Here is a 26,383-nt window from a genome sequence, read left to right as displayed (position 1 = left end):
TCCTTAAGTACAACTCATCAAAAATACTATCCAAATACATATGCAAGATCATAACAACAAGTACTTATCTACATCCAAATAGGATTCCAATCTACTAAAAAGGTTCAAGAGTCATATTATTCTACAAGAATAAATACAATCTAATATTTCAATCCCCTAATTTCAACATAGGACTTCATTCTCAACACGATAAACATATCTATATATCATGAACCACATACCTATACATCATCTTATTACAATAGCATATTTCATCTACATCAAGTTAAATATCATAAGAGCACATGGAGCAAGCACATAGTCTCTTCAGCTACATCCCATTCTAATGCTTAATAATACAAGTTACATAGACACATATTTATATTCCTCATTTACAGGACATCGTAATATGGTAACATCTCTAATACATAGAAATCAACACCATAGGACAACCGTATATAGAAAAGACCTACAATACACACAAACTATAATTAGTTATATATATTTTTCCAAATCTCAAGCTATCTAATAATGAAGATTACATCTTTCCAATCAAGGCATACATGATCTTTAACACATTCATTGTCATCTCAAGATATACACAAAACATTATATTCGTATAATCCTAATCATTTAATTCCTTTCTAATCAAGAGTAACTTCCACAATAGATTATCCTTTTATAACAGTCTTATCCAATACATTTCACTCCACAAGCATCCTACTACAAGTTCTATTATACATATTCTCAATACATTAATTTCATAGTCTTCTTTACATTTACATCTTTCACAACACATGATATCCATTCTAATTACATAAATATGCTCCAAAGAATCCAAACACATGGTGAGATGCTATAGATCCAAATCCACGTACGCTAACATCTAGGGAAGAACATACCAATGGTAGAATGAATCAAACCACTCGACCATGTGGAACCAAATAGGAACCACCCCCCATGCTAGGAGATGACATAAGGTTCCAAATCACACTCAAGACCTAAGCTGACACCTAACAACCATAGGATACAACATGACATGACAAGACTCCAACCCAACATAAGAATATAACATCAAAATACATAACATGGCTAAGTCAAGAAATCAACCTCTAGAGGCACAATCAACAACAATGGAATATGGATAATGGACACATGTGGGATAGAGTGTCATCACATGCTAACCTCATGTGGCATCCGTCTCCACCTTGGAGTCACTCAAGGGAGATCAGGTATATCGCTCCAACAATATTCCCAATATAGGATCCCAAAAACCACCTCCCTAGGTCCGTCCAATTGGGGCATACAACATCATATGATTTATCTTGATTATGTGAATTCCTAAATACCCAAACCACCTCCCTGGGTTTGTCCAATTAGGGCATAAAACATCATAATGCAAATGAACCTGGTCCATACATGCAAGAGCCCACTCTCCCCAACCATGGACCAAGACCATAGGGTAGAAACATAACAAAATACATCATACAACAACATGAGGCTCGACATAGAAAGTATTCAAAAATACTATTACAAATCTGATACAAACTAAATCATAAAGGATAGAATCATGCCATAAGCTCAAGCATCATAATGAAACAATAAATAGAGCCTCAAGAGTGACATAAAAACCATGAATAATACAAGAATATGAATACAATGATACCACATAGTCCTTAACAATGAGGTACAACATAACCTCTTGCTAGAGCTACATATACTCATCCTCAACAACAAGGAATACATACATCTTCCTGAAGCAATATTCCAAACCTCAATAGGCAAGCACAAAATACTTGCTGGAGCTAAAATAGGATTCAAACACATCACAATAGCATGGATAAATGCCCAAAAATCATCAATACATCAAACCCTAGCCTCTGGAGTTCAAAATCAACTAGAAAAGTCAACCGAAAGGTCAAAAACCCTAACAAAAAATGGCCTGATCCTATTTTAGCACGTTTGTCTTACTTTGGCACTATTGACTCCTAGTTTAGTTCTTTTGTCACTTGTTTTAGTGCTTTTGTATCAGGGAACCCACTTGCAGATAACGAGACAAAGAGGTATAAAAAGATTCAGACACAAACCTGCAACTGATCCAAGAATGACCCAAAATTCACCAAAAACCATAGCCAAAATTGAATAGGGGTTTCAAAAATCAAATAAGGGCATTCGAGCATAGATCTAGACTTCAACTGGCAAAAATAATGAACACAAAGAGTTGTAGACACAATCTCTTCCATACAACTGAATCAATGGGACCCTAAACATAAGGAGGCCCTAAAAAAGGGTATACAAATGCAACTAATATTTTTTCAAAACCAAAACAAACCATAAGACAATATTTAAAATATCAGACAACCCCATGAAGCATTTGCCCATACCTAGCAAAACCACAACCAAATTTCCCAAATCAAGTGCAAAAACAATCCAATATTTACCTTACAAATTTCTAATATTAAGAATCAAATTAATTCCATTCAAAATCCCCCAAACAATCTTTGGAAAACACTTTGCAGACAATCTTTTCAAAATCAAATGCTGAGTGCAGGAGAACAAAGCCAGCCTAGAAAATGAAGCAAGGAAATGAAAATCAATGGAAAAATCTTCCACATCCAACAAGCCTCAAGCACAATCCAAATTCCAAATCCGAAATCCAAAACCTTCAACAAATATGAAAATTCTCTCGAAAAATCAACCTCCCGCGAATGCACAGTAAACCATAAAAATACCAAAAATTAAACCCCAAAACTATATTAAAATTCGACCAATCAAAATATTCCCCCAAAAAATATATTATACCAACCTTTGTATAGTTCAAGGAAGGTATTTAATAAATATATTTTATTTACCTAACTCCCCATTCGACCAACCAAATAAAAGGGTAGGTAGGTTAATATTATTTCAAATAATCAAAGAGGGGAGTAAAAAGACAAATAATTTAATAATAATTTATACACCCAAAATAATAAATATAATTCACAAATAAAAAACATGATTTATTCTCCCAATAAATAATAATCCACCACATGAATATGAATATGAATAATATTATTCATGAATAATAAAATACTAACGCATAGGTTAAATAATATCAATTAATCAAATAACCATTATTAAATAAATTAATCATAAATAAATTATAATAATAGAAAATCAAGAGACATCATTAAAATAAAATAAAATACATACAAAATTCAATAATCAATATTAAATAAAAAAATCAATTAAAATAAAAGTAATTAAACAATAAATAATAACTAAATCTCAATCAAACATTAAATCAAATAATAAATTAAGTCACTAACTTAAACATTAATCAATCAAAAATAAATATTAAATAATTAAATAATCACACATCTCCAATAAGGGATAAACATAGGCTCAAAACATCTTACGCCAAAGGGAAAAGAACACAACTCAAGACTCTAAGCTCAACTTAGACCTAGAGTATGTGAGGGAAACTATGTCATCTTTAACAACTAGCCATTGGGATAGAAACACGCTCAGACCTGTGAAACCAGGTGGAGTCGATGTCTAGTACTTGCAACCTTGAATCAACACTAAACACAACATATACAATATATATACATCATAATAAATAGACAAGTGACAGAGAATCGCGATGACATATCATGTTCGCAATGAGTGATATGACATCATCTCTACTCACGAAGACAGTCACGTAGTGTATCATCAAACATCGTATAAAATCATAATCATGAAATAGGGTTAGTACCATCATATCATCATAAGTCATATAACCCATATGAGCAATGATCACATATAAATCTATCCATCCATCAAGGTGATTCTACGTTCTAACAACCACAAGAATCAACAAATGCCACATGTCATAAAGTATACCTAACATCATCAACAACTTTTAAGATAGTAGTAAAGTCATAAATAACCATCTAAGCATCAGCTATATGTCCAAATAAATCTATCAATTCGTAAGTCAAAATGCAAGTCTAGTAGATGCACTACATTACATGTGAGAACAACATAAGTCCCAACTCAAATAGGACTTTGCTGTTGAAGAAGAATAATTATAATTTTTTATAGACAAATTCAACCTATGATGATGTGTATCAATATAAAGACCCTCTTTAGGATTAGGTGAAGGTTTGGAAAAAGGGATCAAATAAATATTCAATTGTCTGAGAGATGAATCATTTTGGAAAGAAAGCTCACAAGCCTTGACACGATGTCTTTGTTGGTATTCTCTTGCACTCTAGTTTGATTTGTTATGACTCAAATCTTTCTAGATGGTCAATATTATGATGAGATCTACATGTATAATAATTAAAAAAAGAAAATATAGAAGATAAATTTTAGACATAATAAGAAATGTTTTTGGGTCAAGATGCCCTAATATCTAATATATATAGAAATAAAATGAAAACTTGAGGTATGATAAATCTATACAATAATACTAATGAAAGAAGTCAATCCATGCTATATTTCCAAGAGATCTCAAAACAATGTCATAACCATTTCTTATCCTTACAAGGATATTCACCTTCTATATACCACCTTTTAATAACATGATGGAGAGGTACCATAGTCCCAACAAAGGCATATTTTTCACTTGATATAATTAATAACACATGTTATGCACATGATCTCCTATAGCTAACTAAAGGGACATGTTCTCCAAGTTGGTATCTCCATATTTCTAAATATGTTATAATATCATATCTCTAGTTGCATAAAATCTTATAATCGAGGTAGTTCATTTTGCATATTATTTTCATTGATGTCAACACATGACTGATTGTTGGTCATTGATGTTAGAAATAACCAATAGAGTAAGTATTATGATAACATATTAAGATGAGGATAAAAAACGTTAAGATGAGGATCAAAATCATTAAGATGCGGATTAAAAGAGGATCATACACATTAAGATGAGGATTAAAAGTATTAATATAAGCATTAGAAGTATGATAATGGATTGGATATGATGTTGAGCATGCTATAAACTGTTGTTTTATCTCTCTTACTACTCTTAAGTGAGGAATTGATGTTACAAAGAAAAATTGGTCTCCGCTTATAGTTAAAAGAATGAGAATGTTGGAAGTTGTATTGGATACTATTTGGAAAAATGCTCCACTATCCTCCATAGTTGAACATATGAATTTGCGTATTGGAAATTAGCTTCCATGTACTGAGAATGATGTGTCTTTCCTTTTTCAAGACACGGTTGTTGTTGTAGTTGTCTTTGGTAATTGGAGTATACAGACAGTTTGGGTGTATGACAATACCTGTCTAAGAAATTCTTCGCATTTTTCTGCACTTATGTTTTTTTTGCCGTAGCTTAATGGGATGCTTATTATGTCTGGGAAAAGTATTAGTTCATGTTTTAGGTGTTGAATTATATCACAAGTTTGATTATCAATCATTCTATCTCAAGAGTGCATTTTCTGACCTACCGGGAATGATGAGATTTGTTTTTGCTTGCTTGTGCCAACCTAATCTAGCATGAAAATATGAAAGGAGTGCATCGGAATATAAGTGAACATTTATGGAATGTCTTCGTGTGGTCCCATATCAAATTTTGATCTCTTGAGGGCTGATTGGTAGAATGCCACACGTTTCATCTACACGTTTCCTTATTGCCAACTTGGATTGTGTATTGATGTTTGGATGGATGCACCTGCCTAGGAATGTCTGTCAAAGATGTTTGGATGCTATTTATCTTTTGGATATGACCACAATAGGTATCTTTACTCCACGAAGATGTTTGGGTTGACCTAATGCACATTTCATGTTTTTCATTTTGGGTTGACCTAATGCACATTTCATGTTGGAGGTAGTGAGCCAAAAGCTTCAATATTCGCAGAAGTGATTTCAATCTACTAGAGGTAGTAAGCCAAAGGTAGCTGATGTGGTCAAGCAGAGGCACTGTGGTAGGAGTCAATCAATTATTCATATTCATGATAATCTAAGGTTGTAGCTTCTTTTATAAATTTTGTGATACTTAGGGAGTAGTGAATTTCATTTGGTTGTAGCTATAAAACAATGTATTAGGGAGTTGTAGCCCTACAATAAAGTTGTAATCTTAATTCTACTTTTGTGAGGCCTGATTTGATAGTAGCTCCAAGTAGTTTTTCTCATCGTGCTTTTTCCCTTGTGGGGTTTTGCACATATATTTGGTGTTATCTTGTGCACTTGTGTTGACTACTTTATCTTTCATCGGTGCTGATTAGTTTAAAGGTTTGAATATTAAAGAGATACTGATTCACCTCCTCCTCTTAGTATCTAGTGTTCTCAACAATTCACATAAGGTATGTATAAATCACGTGGTTGTTCAAAATAGGTTGTATAAAAAAAATATTCCACAATCACTCAAATATACATCAAAAGAAAACATGAGAGGATCCGTATGTGGGTCTCCATCAAAAGTTTGTATATCATCAATGATGTATAGAGAAATTTGTGGGATATACTAAGGAATGGTTACTCTAATATGTGCTAATTATTAAACCTTCATGATAAAATAAACAAGTCTCATTATTTTCATGTTTAACAAAATCATCAATAGACCATGATCCACAAGATTGATCCTGAATGGGATAGCAACCGCATGTGAAGGTAGAACATGTTTTAAGATCCTTAAGGTTTGATAAGCAAACATAGCCACATGTAGGAGAATCTATAAACAAATAAGGAAGATTAGCATGAGGCACATGTTTAGGAGGAGTAGAGAGTGGAGCAAGATCAAAATATAGGTCATGAGAAGGTATCACTAGGTACATACTATCCTCATGTACACTAGAGCTATAAAATAAGTAACGAAAACATGTGTTAGGTTTATAAAAAAAGAGTAAAGAAAATAAAATAAATCAAACTATAATGATTTTCTATCACTCAAATCAAGTTTAAAATCACCAATCAATAAGGTATCTTCATCACAAAACTCATTATTATTAGGTAAAGATGGTTTCAGATGTAAAAAGCATTTGTAGAGCCACCATAGTCTTCATATAACAAATCAACATCAAGAGTAGTAATATCATTGTAAAAGGAAATAGGAGGTAAGAAACTATCACTAACATCCTCATGAGGGGCTAAATAAATTTCACCACGTATTGAATGGTATCAACATGAGTGTATCTCCACAAACAAATGTCATGTGAATCTATGGGGGTAAAATAGTATATTAAAATGTATCATCAAAAGTTGTGCCATGATGTGGAACACACATAGATCATTATCACAAGTTGTATCACCAAAAAAAAGGATCCTTGTCAATAGATATAGAGCTATCAATATATGTAAGAGATAGTAAAAGGTATGATAAGATGATTCATATCTAAAAATAAAACCCTAAGTGAAAAATCAAGGGTAGGTTAAGTGCCTGAAAGTAAAATGAGATTATGAAGTACACATGCTAGAAAAAATCTATCAAGCATAAAATAGGGCAAGCATAACCTAACCTAGCTATATTCAAATAATCATATTCATAAAATTTTGTTCAAATGATGAATAGAATAATCAACTAACCTAATCTAGAATTAAGATAGATCATGTAATAGAATCTTGAAATTTGAAAACAAATAAAAAGAAAGAAAGAAAAGCTAGTTTTGCCAATCAATAGATAACATTCCATTATTTTGATTATAATGTTGGAAGCATAATGATGAAATTTGAACTAGGGTGCTTTTAAAATTTAGTAAATTGAATTTACATATTGCTAGTTGAATACTAAATATTATTGATCCAACTTTATGCATGAATTTAATCTATAACATGTAGATTATATTAGCTAACTATAGACTTTTAATTGATCACCTTTGTCTTTGATGCATAAGGATTATTAGTATTAAAAAAATATCTTTTGGAAGCTACTAAATTATGTGGATCAATTTTTTCTCAATCAGTCTTCTAATAAAATTAATCTACAACATTAGACAAATGTTGATAGACATCAAACAAGTGTGCAAATGATCTAAATGCAAAATTTAATGTAGACTATAATTCCATTTAGTCTTCCAAATCAAAATATTCCCACTATGATTCTCCTTCTTATAATATTTAGATACCCAAATATTCTTGAATATACAAAAATGTTTATTTTTAAATACCAAAACATAATAATGAATCCACAATAGTAGTGTTTACTGAAAAGGTTTAATGCATATTTTCCTTTTGGAATAGATAGTGAAGGCTGAATATAGACTGATATAAGTAAATAACTAAAACACAATTGGAGACCTTTGGGCGGCAAAGCATAGCCATGAATTGTCTACACTTATTTTTCGAATGGAATGGAGTTGAGCTATTTAGATTATTTCGGAGGCACATTCAGGAGCAGGTTGATCATTTTTGAATAGATGCTTATCTTGGCAATAATCGTATACGAGATAGCTCTTGCGAACCGATTTCAACTGTTGTTGTTGTTCGAAACTCAAGCTGTGAAAAGCTGGCCGATTCCACCAGTAATTAGGATCACTCATCTTAATTCACACTAATAGATGGGTCTTACAAAAAAACAATGAAAAGTGGATCTCACCTAAACAACCTAATCTAAAAATTGACTTGTTTAACTGCTTCATCTTAACTTATACTATTAGATGGGTCTTAAGAGAAGAGAGCTAAGAGAAGAGATCGCTCCCACTAATAGATAGATCTTATAAAGAAGAAAGAAAAATGGATCTTACCTAAACAACCCAATCTAAAAATTGACTTGTTTAAATGATTCATCTTAACTCATACTATTAAATGAATACTAAAAAGAAAGAGTGAGATTTCACATAAATCACCTTAAAAAATCAAAACTTTGAATGTGCTCTTTAGGTTATAATAGAATTTTAAGACCAAACGAAACCAATCATTTCAAACAATTCATCTAAAAAAGAAAATAAATGATTAAGATTCAAAGAAAGTACAGGATCTGCCAGGGATTCCAGAGGATGGTGTAGCTGTGAAAGTCGGCTGTGGGGTCGAACCATAGTGAAAATCGCTGCTCCCGATTTCCCAGGCCTTGAATGTAGATGTTGGTGTGCAACACGTAAGTTTGTCCCGAACTATTTCCGAGGAATTCCATATCAATCTCATCATGATTCTCACTTAGAGAGGTAAGCTGCATCCTCACAATAAGACATTTATGCATGCTATCAGATTCCCTCATTAACATATAATGAAACAAATCATCAGCTCCTCACTCTCACTTTCATAGAATGCAGTTATTGTCCCCGCAGAGTTTCCTTGAACAAGCTTTATAAACATAGTGAAGCTCCCATACAAGTACGTTTGCTTTGATCGAATTAATGATCCTAAAACAAAATCAAACATCAGATTTTAATATATGAGTATTTTGTTAGGTAGAAGGTTTCAGATCATTTCAATCTAATCTAAATCAAACATCAGATTTTAACATATATATGAGAGTATTTTGTTAGTAGAAGGTTTCATATCATTTCAATCTAATCTAGATTCATTGTGTTCACTATTATTTTTAAATTTGATTACGTCGAAATTTTGTATCAATGTATTGAATCACATTTTATGATCCATTTTCTCTTCTAGTTCATATATTATCCTTATGATGGATCATGGAGTGTAATAAAAAATGTTGATGCAAAATCTCCAATGCAATTGAGTCTAGAAAGGAACTGTATTGTAGGTTGGGGAAACTTGATAATTATTCTAATGATGGATCATAGAGTGTGATCTTAAATGTTAATGCAAATATTCCAACACAATCAAATCAAAAAAATAAAATGAACATTGTTATAGATTGTGAAAACTTGACATCATTAACAAACTTGTCATCTTTATAATGTGTTTAATATGGAGATACATCAGCAGCTGATCCAAGCATATTGCATATACCAAATCCCAATTTGCATCTAAGGTCATTCAGATAATTAGATAGAAGGTTTCTATCATTTTATTTAATCCAGATTTATCGTGTTCATTATTATTTTTTGATTTGTTTGTATTGGAATTTCCACATCAACTTTTCAGATCACACCCCATGATCTATTATCAAGATAATAGAGTGGCAGAGGAGAAGAAATTTCATCTCTTCTAGATTTCCATTATCCTGATGATAGAACATGAGTATGATCCGAAATATTGGTACAAAAAATTCAACAAAATTGAATCTAAAAATAATAATGAACAATATTGTAAATTATGAAACCTCAATATTTGAAGGCAAAGTTAGATATCAGGTATCAATCCTAAATTCAATAGAATCGGCAATAGTGGATTCAATCAATAGCAGAACAACCGTCGCTTTGAATCTGTCTAAATTTTTCTCTTCATGGGATAAGAAAATTAGTCAAAATTGGAAAGGAATCATTATCCCCTCACTTTCCTGCCATAAAACCAACAAAAGGAAAGATACAATCTGGTCTCCCTTGAAGCCAGATTGGGTGAATCTGAATTTTGATGGGGCTTCCAAAGGCAACCCTGGCCCCTCCGGAATAGGCTATGTTATCAGAGATCAAACAGGAGCAATCATTGGGAAAATGGCAAAACCAATCCCTCCAGACACCAACAACATATCAGAGTTTACCGTTCTACTATTAGGCTTGCAAGACTGCATCAACCATGGCATCAAAAATATTTCAGTGGAAGGAAATATTTGGAGATAGCAATTAATGCTATAAGGAAGAAGATAACCCCCAATTGGAGGCTCCAAGCCCTATTGGAAAGAATACTAGAAAACCTGGACATGCTTGAACACTTCGAGGCAAAACATATTTACAGAGAAGCAAATGTAGAGGCAGATGCCTTATCAAAAATTGCAGCTCAAGGCACCTTTGTTCACTGGTGGTCTCAGGGCTTTTAGCCATCTGATAATTTAGATTGAGCAAGGCATTAAGACTTGATCAGAAAATGTTTGAGATGCTGCTTGCCAGTGGACTGGCGAAATGCAAAAATAAAATCTAAATACTCTTTACCCGCCCTCCTTTTGGCGGTTAATCCCAACGGTCACTTTCTTTTTCAAATAAACCATTCAGCCAACATTGGGTCGCAAGGTGGGTCTGGCTTAGCCTAGGACAAATCGGCAACATAAAACCGAGACTCACTCAGCTCCATCTATGAACGCCGCCGTATAGTCCTTTTCATGAGCTATCCATAAGTTAATCTTTCCCTCCGCATTTGAGTAGATTTGGTCTGACTTGGGCATTTAATTTCTGCCATCTTTGAGCGAGCTTTTATTGCTCTCTAATTCCCATTATTGCTTGTCGAATTGTGCGCTCGCCTTCCTGCAGAAGCATCCCTTTCTCGCTTCCTTTTCTCTCTCGATATTCTCTAGTTTCTTCCCTGGTTTTTCTTCTTGCATGTCCTTGGTCTCGGATACCATGTCTTCCAAGCCCCCATTCGGCTTCATTATGAGTGTTTATCCCAGGCTTGAATCTTGCTTCGGTGCAGACACCCCCATTTCTCTTAGGGCTTCTACTCGTCAGGTTTCTTTCAGGAAGATTACGGATTTGAGACTCAAACGTCTCCTTACCAATTCAGATCCTCCAGTTCTTCTAGCCGTCAAATTGATTCTGGGTAGCGCTCATTTGAGTAGAGATGAATACCCAAGAGATAACACCAGCATCTCTTCTAGATTCGTGGCATCTTTGCTGGACCAGAAGCCACCCAAGCAAATGGTCTGGAATCTTACCAGGGAACTCTTCCCAGTGGAAATCCTTCAAGAACTTCAAGAAGTTTTGAACAAGGCCCTTCATGACTCTGGTGCGCCCAGACCGAGTGACCGAATCCTCTTTAATGCCCACAGAGCACTTATCAACTATTACCCATTCTTACTGGACCTGAAGGGCAAAGAATTGAATAGGCACAGAGCGTTCGCTAGTGCAGGGCTGAGCTATCTCAAATGGCGTTTCTTAGGTGAAGACCCAGAGGCTCAAGGGAAAAAGGAGATTCTATTCCAATTTGCAAGGTTGAATGGATTCCTGCCTTTGATTGCTGCAGAAGCTGAGCCAAAACCTGATCAGAGTTGCAGAGGCGGCCCGAGCAGTGGTCATGGGAGCAAGGGTCGTCGCCGGGGCTCTTCAGCAAGCAGAGGCCGAGGCCGTCCAAGGAAGCAACTTCAACAACCTAACATTCCCTCCTCAAGCTAGGCTTTCTGTGGATATCTCATTTTGATTATTGGTTATGCAATTATATATGTATATTTTTATTAGATATCAATTTTGCGTTCAAAAACTCTGTTCCTAGGTTTTTGAAAATCGGACATACATGTTTATAGTGTGTTTGCTTTTTCTGGACTTTCAAACCTTCTATGGTTTAGAAAAATGGCTAAACCTTAAGATTAAAGGTTTTCAGATTTTGGAAGGACCCCTCTCTAAGTGCAGGGGCTTTCTCTTTTGATTGTCTTGGAATTCAGTGACAAACCTATGTATTTAAAACTAATTAATACAAATCTGGCTCTGCCTTTACTGATAAAAAAAAAAAAAACTCAATATTTAACAAACTCATCATCTTTATAATCGATTTAATATGGAGATTCATCACCATGTGATCCAAGCAAATTGCTGAAAACAGAAGACTATAATTAGTCATGGGTAGATGAAAATAAATGCTATTGTTAAGCATTAAATAAAACATACCACTCTCCTTAGTGAGAGAAAGATGCACCTCCTGGCCACTGTTCAATATCTTAACATTCTGAGGGCCCCATACAGCGTCTACTTCATCATTGAAGTTCGCATAAACTCTGTATGCTGTAGATATGAGCAGGAAAAACAGAATGCAATGGAGAAGATTGCAGGAACCCATGATCCAACAGGATTTATGCCTAGATGAAATCTCCTTCCTCTTTCCCTTCTTTTTCAGATGAGACTAAAGTAAAGGAAAATGAGAGAGAGAATGTGGAAAGGAACGCTTACTGCAAAAGAATATAAAGACCTCTGCAACCGCATCATTAGCTAGCTGTCCCGCCGGTTGGTATTGGAACCCACATTAAGTTGAGGGTAGATCATTTCCCAATCCACATTTTGGGTATCAGAACGTTTTCAGTTTAACTGAAGAGGTGTGGATAAGGATACAAATAAACACCCTGTAGTCCAGAAGGATAAAACTTGTTACATATAACAGCTACTCTGTTATAAAACTTGTATGATCGGCGACTTCTTTTTGAAGAGGCAGCTTGAATCATAAGCTCACTTTCTTTGGTATACAATAAATTTATTGTGTCTTCTATGTTCAAACATTCCCTATTTGCATTTTCTTTTTATAAATCATCATTTCGAGTCATGTGTGTGTGCAAGAGTAGACTTGACTTCTAAATTTTTAAGACCAAAATAAAATTTAATAACTCTTTTTCATTCCATTAATCATTGTGATCTAGGTAAATATACAATTTTTTTATTTTTTATTTTTTCGATCTATTGCTATTTAAAGACAGTTATTTGCATTATTTTCATATTCTTTCACATTCAAATTTTTCTATCAGATCTTAATGATTGGAATTTGTGAGCTAAAATGAATATGTTAGGATGAGGTGTCATTAATCTTGCAATTCTAAGAATTTTTTCACATTTCTCCATGCTTCTTGAAATGGTTTGGATGCTTAGGGGACATGAAAGGCTAAAATATTTATTGTTTATCATTAAATAAAAAATTGTAATAGTATTCATAGTGATGAACATTGTCTAGTGATGATTACAAGAGATAATGGAGGAATATTTTATTTTGGCATTCATATCAGGAGTGGGATCAACTTGACTTGAAGGTGGTTGCATGTTGGCATTTGCCATTTGCAAGTCCCACAAAGTTGGGCGAATTTACATGTACTATTTGTGGAGCCATTATAGTTGTTGGAAAATTATGGTACACTGAGGAGTTATAGTTTTGATCGGCTACGAACTAGGGATCAATGCTAGAGCCATTTGATGTTAATTGTTTTACTATGTTTATTGGTTGTTTATTATGCTAGGTGTGGGTTTTTGTAGGTGTTTTTTGCCTCTTATTTCAAGTAAACATAGTGGTTTTCCTTCTCACAAATTTTATAAATTGGAGCCATAAGATAGAAGTTTCATGTTGAGTTGTAGGTATCCAAGTGTTATCAATTTTCTTAGAGAATTGAAATGAAGAGTATTGTTGTATATATTTTATTAAAGATTAATAATATACTTGACCTCTTTCTCATGTGAATTTTTTTTCTAAAAGGATTTCTCCATGTAGATATGGTGTCATGTTTGGTATTACTAGTTTTATGTTGTTAAGTTGAATGTTCAATCATATTATGATATCAAAAAAAAAATACAAACTTTTGGGTCAACATTGAAGAGACCTAAATATCTCAGTGCTCTACATCATCCCCAAAAGATGAAACAAAAGCATACTTATGAAATAGAGGAATGCCACAACAATTGCATTCAATTTTTATATTAGAGCCAATGAATCATTAAGGGTTATCCTAAGAGAACTAAAACAATAAAATACCCACCAAGTAAAACATTACGGGGAATAACAATAGATAAAAGAAAAATGTAAAATGTGCAAAAGAGTAGTATGCTTACAAGATACTTTATAAAAAAATGACCCATATCTCAATCTTTCTCATCATAAAATTATGGCAAGCAAGATGCAAGAGAGACTACATCAAGTGTAGTACTAGGATAAGTGTTTGGTTCCATGCATGATCACTCACAATGAAAAGATCATCATGCATGCTCTCAAAAGCTAAAATGATAGTTTTTACAAATATTATAGACAATCCTGCATTTATTTTTAGTTTTCTCATTTGTATCATCCTTAGAATAATCGTTTGAAGTACAATAGCTGGTCAAATAGTGCTATATATGGTATCAAAAACATTAATAACCACAAAAGAAGAAATATTTGCTAAGATGTCCCTTCAAACTTGACAAAGGACAACACAACAAGAACCTAATATTTTGGCTAGGTTTGGAAAGGTAAGGCTTGATTTTAAGAGAGGTAGGCTGAAGAGTTGGGGAAGACAAGTATGGTTGAGAAGTCAATTAGAGACCAAACTACATAATTAAGGATTATTGGAAGATGATTAAATCACTTCAAAAAGTTGATGAGCTATAGAATGACATCATATCTTGCAATCTTTCACATTATGATTTTATCTATTTTACTAGGGAGCTTGTAAAGGAGAAACTAGGGTGTCACCCAACATTGACTCATTTTATTCCTTTGTTACTATAACAAGAGGAGGAATGGAAAGAGTCATCAAAGGTTGGGAAAGAATAAGATGGGTGGGTCCTTTCTTAGTACATTTCTTTTCTCTAGGTTCTGATGAAATATGTGGAAAAAAAGAAGTCTTCAAAGTGTATGGAGCAGGTCTAAGTCATTCCATGCATTTGCCTTGTTGTCCTACATAAGATGGTAGAGGTGAAACCAAAACATAAACATTAGAATTTTGGGGATGAGGAAGGATGACAATTTTCAATTGTTCTTTGTTTGCTACTTATTAGATAGGAGGAATTACTAATGCATTCATAGAAGATGAAGAATCCTTGGGGTAGCAACTAGGGTGGAACCTAGGGAACTATTGATCTAGACAATTGGGCAACGTTGTTGGCTTTGAATTTCTTTTAGGATAAGAGAAAAAATTCATCACAAGTCTTAGGAGGTTTAGCCAAACAAGACCAAAAGTAATCAAGTGAAAAGTATGCATGGTGAGAAGAGGGGTCAAAATCCACTGTGGTGAATAGTGTACACATTGCCTTCAACTGGAAACTTTAAACACTTGTGGATCATGTACAATACCACCCTCATGTAAGTGATCCAAGGATGACTAGAATTCGAACAAAATTAATCTAAGGTAGGAATAATGGAAAATGATACATTGAATTTTTAGATTTGATATGGTACCAATGATACATCGAATATTTTAGATTTCGGTATGTTAGGCTCGCTTCCTTTGTTCACTTCTTTCTCCAAACCAAATTTTCCTTCTTCTTTGATTCATCATTCTTCGTCACACTCTTCTCTGCAGATTTCTCCATATTTCCATTTCCACATGTCTGGACTTCTTACACTTGAAACAACTAATAACCTTCATTGCAGTGTTTACCAGATGAGATCTATATCTACATTGATTAGCTTTGTGACCATAGCCATTGTAAGTATAACAATATCCATGAAAATTGTAATTCATCTTGTTTGCTTTAACCAGATTATGATTCCGACTCACAACATGGTTTCTACAATGATTTTATTTATGACCAGACCTCTTACAACTACAACACTGAATTCTTCTATAGTTGGCAGCCTTGTATCCAAATTTATTGCATTGAATATAATAGCCATTAAAAGTTGGGTACCTTTGTGCATTAGGTTGATGAACTAGTGGTCTTATTTCACTAGTAATTTGATTCCGGGTCTTTCTTGCATCTTCCGATTTCTTCTCAAATTTAACCTCTTTACCCTTGTCCTTATCCTTATAATCCAAACACTCATTGGGTTGAAAACAAAGTCTAGTCTTGTCCAAATGAACTTTTTGCATGCTGATCAGGTCTTCCAAAAGTTTGCCACTATCAAGAACCTTATTCTCTATCTTCAACTTCTTCACTTCTTTCTCTAGCTTCTTACATTCCTCAAACTTTAGCTTTGATTGTTTCTTTCAGGGTCTCCTCTAACTTATCCTTCTCCTCAATCTTCTGCATCAAATCTTTAATAGTCTCATTTGCCTACTTCAGTTGAGTGTTAACCTCCTTATGCCTTAGTTTGAATTTTTGGATTTTCTCTCTCAAATTTTGCACACATTCATTTGCTACTTTCACATTCTCTTTCAACTCCTCATTCTACGATTCAACACTTTCCAAATCTTCAAGAGATGTCTTCAACTCTTTATCCAATTGAAATTCTCTAGTCATGCACATAGGTACCATGATTCAACCAACACAGATATCCCTCAAGCGGTTAAGATTCCAGACAAGGGACCAAATCTCTAATACCAACTGTTGAATTGGTTGAAGGAACCACAATATTGAGAGGGGGGGTGAATCAATATTACTATAGATTCTGAAACTTTCTCCAAACTTAATTTTTTTTGCTGAAATATAAAACTCATCAATTATACTCAACACACATAAAATAAAAAATGTAGAAATGAACCAGTCACTTGTGAGGAGGGAGCTCAAAGAGATCAATCCGGATTAGTCAGCAAGAGTAAACACAACAAAAACACAAAGATATGATGGAGGCAATACAAAACAGATTATTTTATTGCATGAAAATTGATTACATCCAACTAGTAACAACTGGATTACAACATACCGACTCACAAGCCTGGTAGAACATACAGAATAGGTCACAACCGAGACCTTGAATCATGAGATCTATCTTCTATACACAATCTAGCTACTTGATTCTATGATTGATTGCATTCTAATGCACAATTACAATTATATATATCGATCCAAAGGATCCAGTCGGCCCAAAAGGGATCAAAACCCAAAGAACAAGACCTAACGTGTAAAATAACAAGGTTGGCCTCCTCCAAGAGATTCCTCTAGAAAATCTAAAGGATGAAACGTAGATCATGGGAAAAGGTCGGCCACACGCCAAGGAACATCAAAATCAACACCCAAGGCTCCACAAGCTTCAGAAGGGTTCCGATAGATCACCAAAATAGGTCCAGACAACTGGTAACAAGAACTATCAACCGATAACAAGAAATTGTCAAGGAAAGCGATAGCGATATCTTGTCGGAAAATGATCCAAATGCGATGAGATCTGGAAATAAGAAATATGATGAAGTATTCAAGTAGAATCCAACTCCACAAGATCTAGTGAGCCAAAAGTGGGACACACAAAAAGGAAAATTGAAACTGCAAACAGAAAGCAAAACAAAAAGAAAATGGTTTTGGTTGATGCAAGATTTCTATGAATTAGGGATGCTCCTGTATCAGACATCTAGGGTTATTGAAAAAGAGAGCCTCTCACTTTACTGGGGTCAGAGGAAAACCAAGGTGTTCTACCTCTTCCTGAGAAATCCAAGATGAATCTTCAACTGGTATGTCCTTCCATTTCACAAGATACTCCTTATACTGACTACTCCAGGTACTACGCCCAATCCTACTGTCCAAAATGTCTTTAATCTGATCTCATTCCTTCTGCGGCAACTATTTCTCCTGTTGGCATTTGCATGAATATTTCATTGATGAACTATTGCGTTGTCATTGATGTCAATTATAACTGGTAATGATGTTGTTATGATGTTGTTTTGCAACCGATAGGTGAGCTAGTGAAGGAAACTGGTATTACTTGAGAAGCAGTGAGATCAACCGGTAACCCTACCTATTGATGTGCTAAACCCTAACCGATGGAGCTTGGTGAATCGGTTGTATTGGTTTATGGAGCTTGGTGAATTGGTTGTATTGGTTTATGATCAAAATGATGAATGGTAATGATTATGCCACATATGCATGTTGTATGTGAAGAGTTTCAAATGGTTTTTGGCATGTAGAGATAACGGTTTTATCTTGGGAATGAACGAGTACATTGCACGAAGTGGAAAACGCATGATGAGTTATAGGAATCTATGAAGCAGTGACCAAGGAGCGATCGAGGTTGTCTTGAATAATGTGCAATGATTTCTATGTAATCCAACGGTCATACTTGAACCGATTTGTTTGTAATCTCTATGAGATCTTAGGTTTGTGATGTGTTACTGACCTATTGTTTTTCTTATAAGGTCGATGAGTTGTTTTGTTGTAGTGTTGGCAATTTTGGTTAAGTGTAAGTGTGATTGGTTGCCAAACCAGAAGGTGTATTTGCAGTATGTGTGGAGGTAGATAGAAGCATGAAAAGGATCTGATCAAGAAGAGTAGTGCTATTCACCAGATCAACAAACCCCTGTTGTTCTCTAACAATTACAACAGTCAAATCCCTTAACTGGGTAAGCTCTAACAAGATTAGTTCTATCTAAATTCTCTGACCAGGTGATTTATTATCTTGGATTTCAAATCCTCTATCGAGGTTACTCCTAATAGGGTATTGCTTCTAATAGGGCATTTTAGTCAATCCCTTAACTGGGTGGTCCCTAATAGGATATGTTCCTAACAGGGCTTTTTGTAAAGCTTTAATAGGCTTGTCTCCTAACAGGGAGAAATTTAGAAGAGTTCAAAATACTTGTGGGTATTCATCTCCACCATGGTTTTTCCCATTTGGGTTTCCATGTCAAAATAATTGTGTCAAGTGGTGAATGTTTTTGTGGTTATGTTTGCTATGGTAAATTTTCTTAACTGCCAAATCCACTTAGATATGATAAGATGACCGATAGTAATCTTGTTAGTAAAGTATTTGAATGTTTTTGTTAAAAGGTTTTGAGAGTTTCAGAGCTGTTATACTATTATTTTGTTATGACAGTCAACCGATATACTTGACAGTGATATTGCAATTTGTAGTTCAATGTTTGAACCAGTCATTTCTGAGTTTGACTTGAGAGATTGTTTTTGAGTTTGGTGAAAGTTTAGTCAGTTTCCATCTACTGATTCACCCCCCCCCGCTCAGTAGTTGTCCGAATCCTTATTGATTCATCATACCATCATCTCCATGTCTGCAATACTGTCCTCACTAAATTCTAGTTCATGATACTCATGAAGATTTACAATTTTAAACACAGGTGACTATTCGGTAACTCTACTTCATATGCATTTCCAGAACTGAACTTCCTCAAAATCCTGCAAGGTCCAAACTTTTTCATCTAGAACTTGTTATAAGTTCTAACTGACAATCTCTCTTTTCTTAGATATACCATTATTTCATCACCAACTTCAAATTCCTTCTGTCTCCTCTTCTCATTTGCCTTCTCCTTATACTTGTTGTTCATGTCTTCGAAATGCTACTTAACCCGAATATGCAAGGCTGCCATGTAATCTGCAAAGTCTTCTGCTTTTGAACTTCTCCGGTCTTCGCCGCTAATGTCTCTCAATTATGATATGCCTCTAGGGCGCACTTCGGTAACAATCTCAAAGGTGTTATTTTAGTACTTTTATTCACTAAATTATTGTAGGCAAACTCTTCTTGTGCAAGGATCAAATCCCAACTTCCGATTTTATCTCCCACTAAACATCTCAACAAATTTCCCAAACTCCAGTTAACAACTTCTATCTATCCATCAGTTTGTGGATGAAAAGTAGAACTGAACTTCAAATCTATCTTCATCTTCTTCTAACTTGTGTTATCCAAAAATAGCCAACAAAGTTAGTATCTCTATGTGAAACTATGCTCCTAGGTAATCCATGCAATCTCACCACTTCCTTGAGAAATAGGTTTGCTACATGTAATGCATATGATGTCTTCTTACAAGGTATGAAATGAGCCATCTTCAAGAATATATCCACTACCACAAATATAGAATCATTCCCTCTCAGCGTCTTAGGCAATCCAAGTACAAAATCCATGCTTATATCCTCCCAAGGTCTTATCGGTATTTTCAAAGGTTGATACAATCCCACATTCTGACTACTACCCTTTGCAACTTGAAAAAATCTACAACTCTACACACATCTCTTAACAACCTTATGAATCTGGGGCCAAAAGTACTACTCACTCACCAATGCTACTGTTTTGTCAATACCAAAATGTCCAGCTGGTCCTCCACTGTGTTTCTCCTTTATCGGATTCTCCCTCATGGAACTCTTAGGTATGCACAATTTAACTCCTCTAAATAACATCCCATCCTGAATGAAGTAATCCAACCACTTGCTTCTATCTACCATAACCGGTTCTCTACATGCTTTCCAAGGTTCTACAAAATCTGGGTCTTCATCATTCAAGGTCTTCAAATCTTCAAATCCTAATACTATCACTCTCATCTCTGTCAGCAAATTCCTTCTACTCAATGCATCAACAACTTTGCTAGATTTCCTACTTCTATGCTTCAACACAAAGGTGTGACTCTGCAAGAATTCTACCCATCTCATATGTCTCTGATTCAACTTACTCTGACTATTCAAATACTGCAAAGCTTGATGATCTGTATACAACACAAACTCCTTAGGCAACAAGTAATGTCTCCACTTCTTCAAGGCTTGAAATATAGCATAAAACTCATGATCATACACTGAATATCTCCTCCGGGCATCATTCAATTTCTCACTAAAATAGGTTACTGCTCTCCCTTCCTGACACAAGACTTCTCCTATTGCTGTTACACTTGCATCACAATACACTTGAAATACTTTGTTGAAATCTGATAAAGCCAACACAAGATGCTCAGTCACTTTCTGCTTCAACAGTTCAAAAATTTTGTTTCCTCTGTTGGTCCACTTGAATTCCTTCCGATCTCCTCTCATAGTCTCATTTATAGGGTTACAAACTGAACTGAAATTTCTGATAAACTTCCTGTAAAACTAGCCAATCCATGAAATGATCTTACCTCTCCAATGCTTTCCGGTGTAGGACATTCAACAATTGCTCTCACTTTCTCAAGGTCCATCTTCAAATCATCCTTAGATATCACACATCCCAAATAGACTAACTCATCCTTCATGAAAGTACACTTCTTAATATTGATCATCAACTTCTCTTCCCTCAACCTCTGTAAAACTTGTCTTAACTTCAACAAATGCTCCTCTTTTGTCTTACTGAAAAATAGAATGTCATCCAAATACACCATAACAAATCTTCAATACCTCATTCATCAACCTCATGAAAGTACTGGGTGCATTAATCAATCCAAAAGGCATCACCAACCATTCGTACAGTCCTTCATTTGTCTTAAACGTTGTTTTCCACTCATCACCTTCTCTGATCCTGATATGATGATATCCACTCTTCAAATCTATCTTTCTAAAGTATTTTTCTCCACTCAAACAGTTCATTATGTCATCCATCCTAGGCAAAGGAAACCAGTATTTCACTATGATCTTGTTTATTGCTTTGGAATCAATACACATTCTCCACTCTCCATTCGTCTTAGGTGCTAATACTGTCGGTACTGCACAAGGGCTCAGACTTTCCTTGATCAAACCTTTCTTCAGCAACTCCTGCACTTGTCTATTCAATTCTTCATTATCTGTCAATGTCAACTGGTGTGCAACTTTGTTAGGCAAACTAGCTCTGGGAACCAAGTCCATGCAATGACTAATACTTCTCATAGGTGGCAATCCATCAGGTACATTATCTGAAATGATGTCTTCATATTCTGTCAAAAAATATTTTTTCTCTTCTGGGTGTTCTCCTTTGAGTTCCAGTTTCTAAGTCTTCTTACCAGTTTCTAAGTCTTCTTAGGAATTAAGGCAAAACACACATTCTCATGTCTCAATCCATCCATGAATTTTCTTCCATCTACCAAACAAATTCTAGCATTCATACAAACTTCATTCTTTAAAGGTTCCTCCAAGGGCAACAAGGTTTGCTTCATCCCATTGGCCACAATAGTGTATGTATTCTTCCTCCCATCATGTATTGCCTGTCTATCAAACTGCCGAGGTCTACCCAACAAAAGATGACAAATATCCATACGCATAATATCACACAATACTTCATCATAATAGTTCCCAATTTTTAATTTCACCAAACATTGCTCACTTACTAACAACTTATGTTCATCCCAAATCCATGCTATCTGATAAGGCTTAGGGTGTTTCAATCTCTCCAATTTCAACTTATTCACTATTTCTTCTGAAACAAGATTATTTGAACTACCACTATCAATACCAACTTTACAACACTTACTAGATACCTTACATCTGGTCTTGAACAAATTCTTCCTCTACAAAGGCTCTTCATCTCCTCTAGCATGACACAAAACTCTCCTCATCACCAATAGTTCTCCATCTTCCGGTTTATTGTTTGATCTGGTGGGGTTTTCTTCCAAAATTGTTGATCTTTCAGTATTCTTTGTCTTCTTACACTCGAATGCACGATGTCCTTATCCTCCACACTTAAATCAGGTTCCTCTAAATGTTTTCTTTTCTTGTCTTCAGAAATTCTCATTCCGGTAAGCATCTGGTTCTCTCCTCCAAGAGAAATTTCTATCATCCTTCCGGTATGAATTACCTTCATTGTTCACTTCCTTGTCCTTTTTCTAATCTGTACTGGTTCCTCTTCCTCCTTGAAATATTCCTCTGGTCAACCTTCCACCTCTGCCTCTCTGCCTCTACTCATGTCTTTTGTTTAACTTCTCTTCTGCCTTTAAGGCATACTGGTAAGCCTCTTCAACACTCTCCAATTTGATCAAACTGAGTTCATCTTGTATAGACATCCGCAATTCATTCAACTATCTTGCAACTTGTTCAACTTCATCATCAACATGTTTGGATCTGATCTTCAACTTGTAAAATGCTTCGGTGTACTCCTTCACACTAGATTCCTTTTGTCTCAAATTTTGTAACTTCTGGAACAGGTTCACTTGATAATCAGCTGACATAAACTTTGACTTCAACTTAGCAATCATCTGATCCCATGTCTTAATCTTCTCTTTACGTCTTCTCTGTCTATCAACTTGTAAATGCTCCCACCAAAGAGATGCATGACCTTTCAATTGGGTATAGGCATATTCACCTTCCTCTCTTCTGCAGTGTTTTCAAAATCAAAATACTTCTCCATCTCCGAGATCCAATCCATCAATTCATCCGAATCTAACTTCCCATCATATTCTGGTGGGGTAAAATGAGGTTTAGTATTTGCCCTACTTAAAACCCTCAAAAACCTTTCCTCATCCGGATCAACCGCTGGTAGGTTTGCTTGTTTTGTCGGGGCTTCTTCTCCTTCATCTTCACTCACATCTTTGATATGTTGGCCTCTCTTCTTTGGGCTATCTCCATGGCTTCCAACCAGGCTGCTATACCTCGCAACATCTCCATTACAACAAGGTCTGCATTCCTACACGCTCCACCATTCCTAGCTCCTCTTCACGCCATCGTTCATGCTAGTCCTATGTAGCAACAGGTCAGATCCGCAATCTGCCACCCTACAACAAAATTTCAGGACACACAACCTCTAGAACAAAACTTGAAGCAGTCACTGGTGAGGAGGGACCTCAAAGAGATCAATCCAGACTAGTTAGCAAGAGTAAACACAAAGATATGATGAAGGCAATGCAGACCAAATTGTTTTATTGCATGAAAATTGATTACTTCCAACCGGTAACAACCGGATTACAACATACCAACTCACAGGCCTTGTAGAACATACATAATAGGTCACAACCGAGACCTTGAATCGTGAGATCTATCTTCAATGCATAGTCTAGCTACTTGATTCTCTAACTGATTGAATTCTAATGCGCAATTACAAATATATATATATATATCGATCTAAAGGATCCAATTGGCCCAAAAGGGATCAAAACCTGAAGAATAAGACCTAACATGTAAAATAACAAGGTCAGCCTTCGCTAAGAGATTCCTATGGAAAATCCAAAGGGTGAAACGTAGATCATGGGGAAAGGTCGACCACACACCAAGGAACATCGAAATAAACTCCTAAGGCTCCACAAGCTTCATAAGGGATCCAATAGATCACCAAAATAGGTCTAGGCAACCGGTAACAAGAACTGTCAACTGGTAACAAGAAACTATCAAGGAAATTGATAGTGATATCTTGCGGGAAAATGATCCAAATGCGATGCGGTCTAGAAACAAGAAAGATGATCAAGTCTTCAAGTAGAATCCAACTCCACAGGATCCGGTGAACCAAAAATGGGACACACAAAGGAAAACTGAAACTGCAAATAGAAAGCAAAACATAAAGAAAATGTTTTTGGTTGATGCAAGATTGCTATGAACCGGGGATGTTCCTGCATCAAGAAAAATCATTAAAACACAACCACAAGAGAAAAACTAGAATTTATACATGGAAAAACCAAATGGGAAAAACCACAGAGAGTGTTAACTCTTAAGAGAATATAACTAGTTATATGATGTTTTATAAAGGGGCGGCTCACTGCCAGATTACAAGAACGATCCACTGCCAGAATGCTCACTGCAAAAATACAAAATCAACTTACAATAGGAATGCTCATTGCAACAAGTAAGAATGAACTGGAAGGGATTTTATGTTTGAATGCATGAGATCAGTTCCAAGATTAAGCTTAGATCATAATACACAAATCTTATAGCTGATCTGGTGAAATATCGTTGTACTACTTCCCTTAAGTACTTGCAACAAGTCCAGTAAGGACTACTACAATACTGCAATATAATCTGCACTCTGACTCTGCACCAACTGCTTTCACTGTTCACAACTCACACTTTACACTTGCTTCTCCGCAATCTTCGTTGCTACCCACTCACAGATATATACATTTTCCATACACACACACACATCACATGCTTCTCTATATGTCAGAGGACTCATACATTGGGATAATATGTCGGCCTATCACAACACATTACCTAATAATGCCTCAAACACAAATGTGACAACTGAGTTGGCTTCTGCAAGATCTTTACATGCTTCCTTTTGCATAATTCTTACACCGATACATATACTTTAATTACCAGAATGGGAAAGGGTCATCCAGACCCATAAATACTAACCCATTATCATAAAACTCAAACATGACATCTCCAAAACTCCAAAATACATACTCCACCTACATCAGGGATACCGAACCATGAGACATGAAGAGATACACCAAAATAGTTGATACCAAGATGCGTAACTGATACCGAGACTAAAGTAAGCACAATTCAGAATTCCAAAGATAGGGATCTTTTGGAAGTCACTCCATTATATCAACTCCATCTTACTACATCACATCTCACAACAATACCAGAAGGCACAACACCTTCTCATAAAAAATACTACAAATATCGACTTCATACAACATCCAGACCAAATCGGATATCAGGATTGACAACAATGAACTGCATATGTTGTATGTTCCAAACCGGATAACTGGTTTGACATCAATGAGAACAATATTCATACAAGTCTAAAAAAACTCACTATGGAAGTCAAATTGTAAGCTATGGAAAAAATGCTTTTGTCTGTAAACATATTTGCCCTTAATTTGCACACATGTTTCTTTGTAGGCTTAGTAAATATAGATATTGGAATAGAGATCTAGTGTCCATTATATTGGTGCAAATTTATATGGTTTTGGGCTAGTACTAATTAACATGTATTTTTTAGATTAGGTTATGAATTACACAATAGATTTGATTTGCTTGAATAGATGTATTCATCTACTCAAAATTAGACTTATTTATTTTTGTGTAACTTTATTTTTTAGTGGAAAGTAATGAGTTAACGTGTCATTCAATTAAGTACATATTAAAGTATTTCATTCATTTGGAGCAACAAATAAATAAATTAAAAAGAACTATATGAAATAAATAAGATTCATGGATTCTATTAATGAGGATTATTTAAGTTTTGAAATCCTCCATATTGTTTTGCAACTATATTAGAATGAAGAACTTTATTTTCAATTAAAAATACATTCTCTTACAATAAAAATAAATTTTATTCCAATAAAAAAATTCTATTACAA

This window comes from Cryptomeria japonica, chromosome 10 (genome assembly GCF_030272615.1).
Source record: "Cryptomeria japonica chromosome 10, Sugi_1.0, whole genome shotgun sequence".
In the NCBI taxonomy this organism is placed as follows: Eukaryota; Viridiplantae; Streptophyta; class Pinopsida; order Cupressales; family Cupressaceae; genus Cryptomeria; species Cryptomeria japonica.
Note: the sequence above shows the minus strand (reverse complement) of the source record.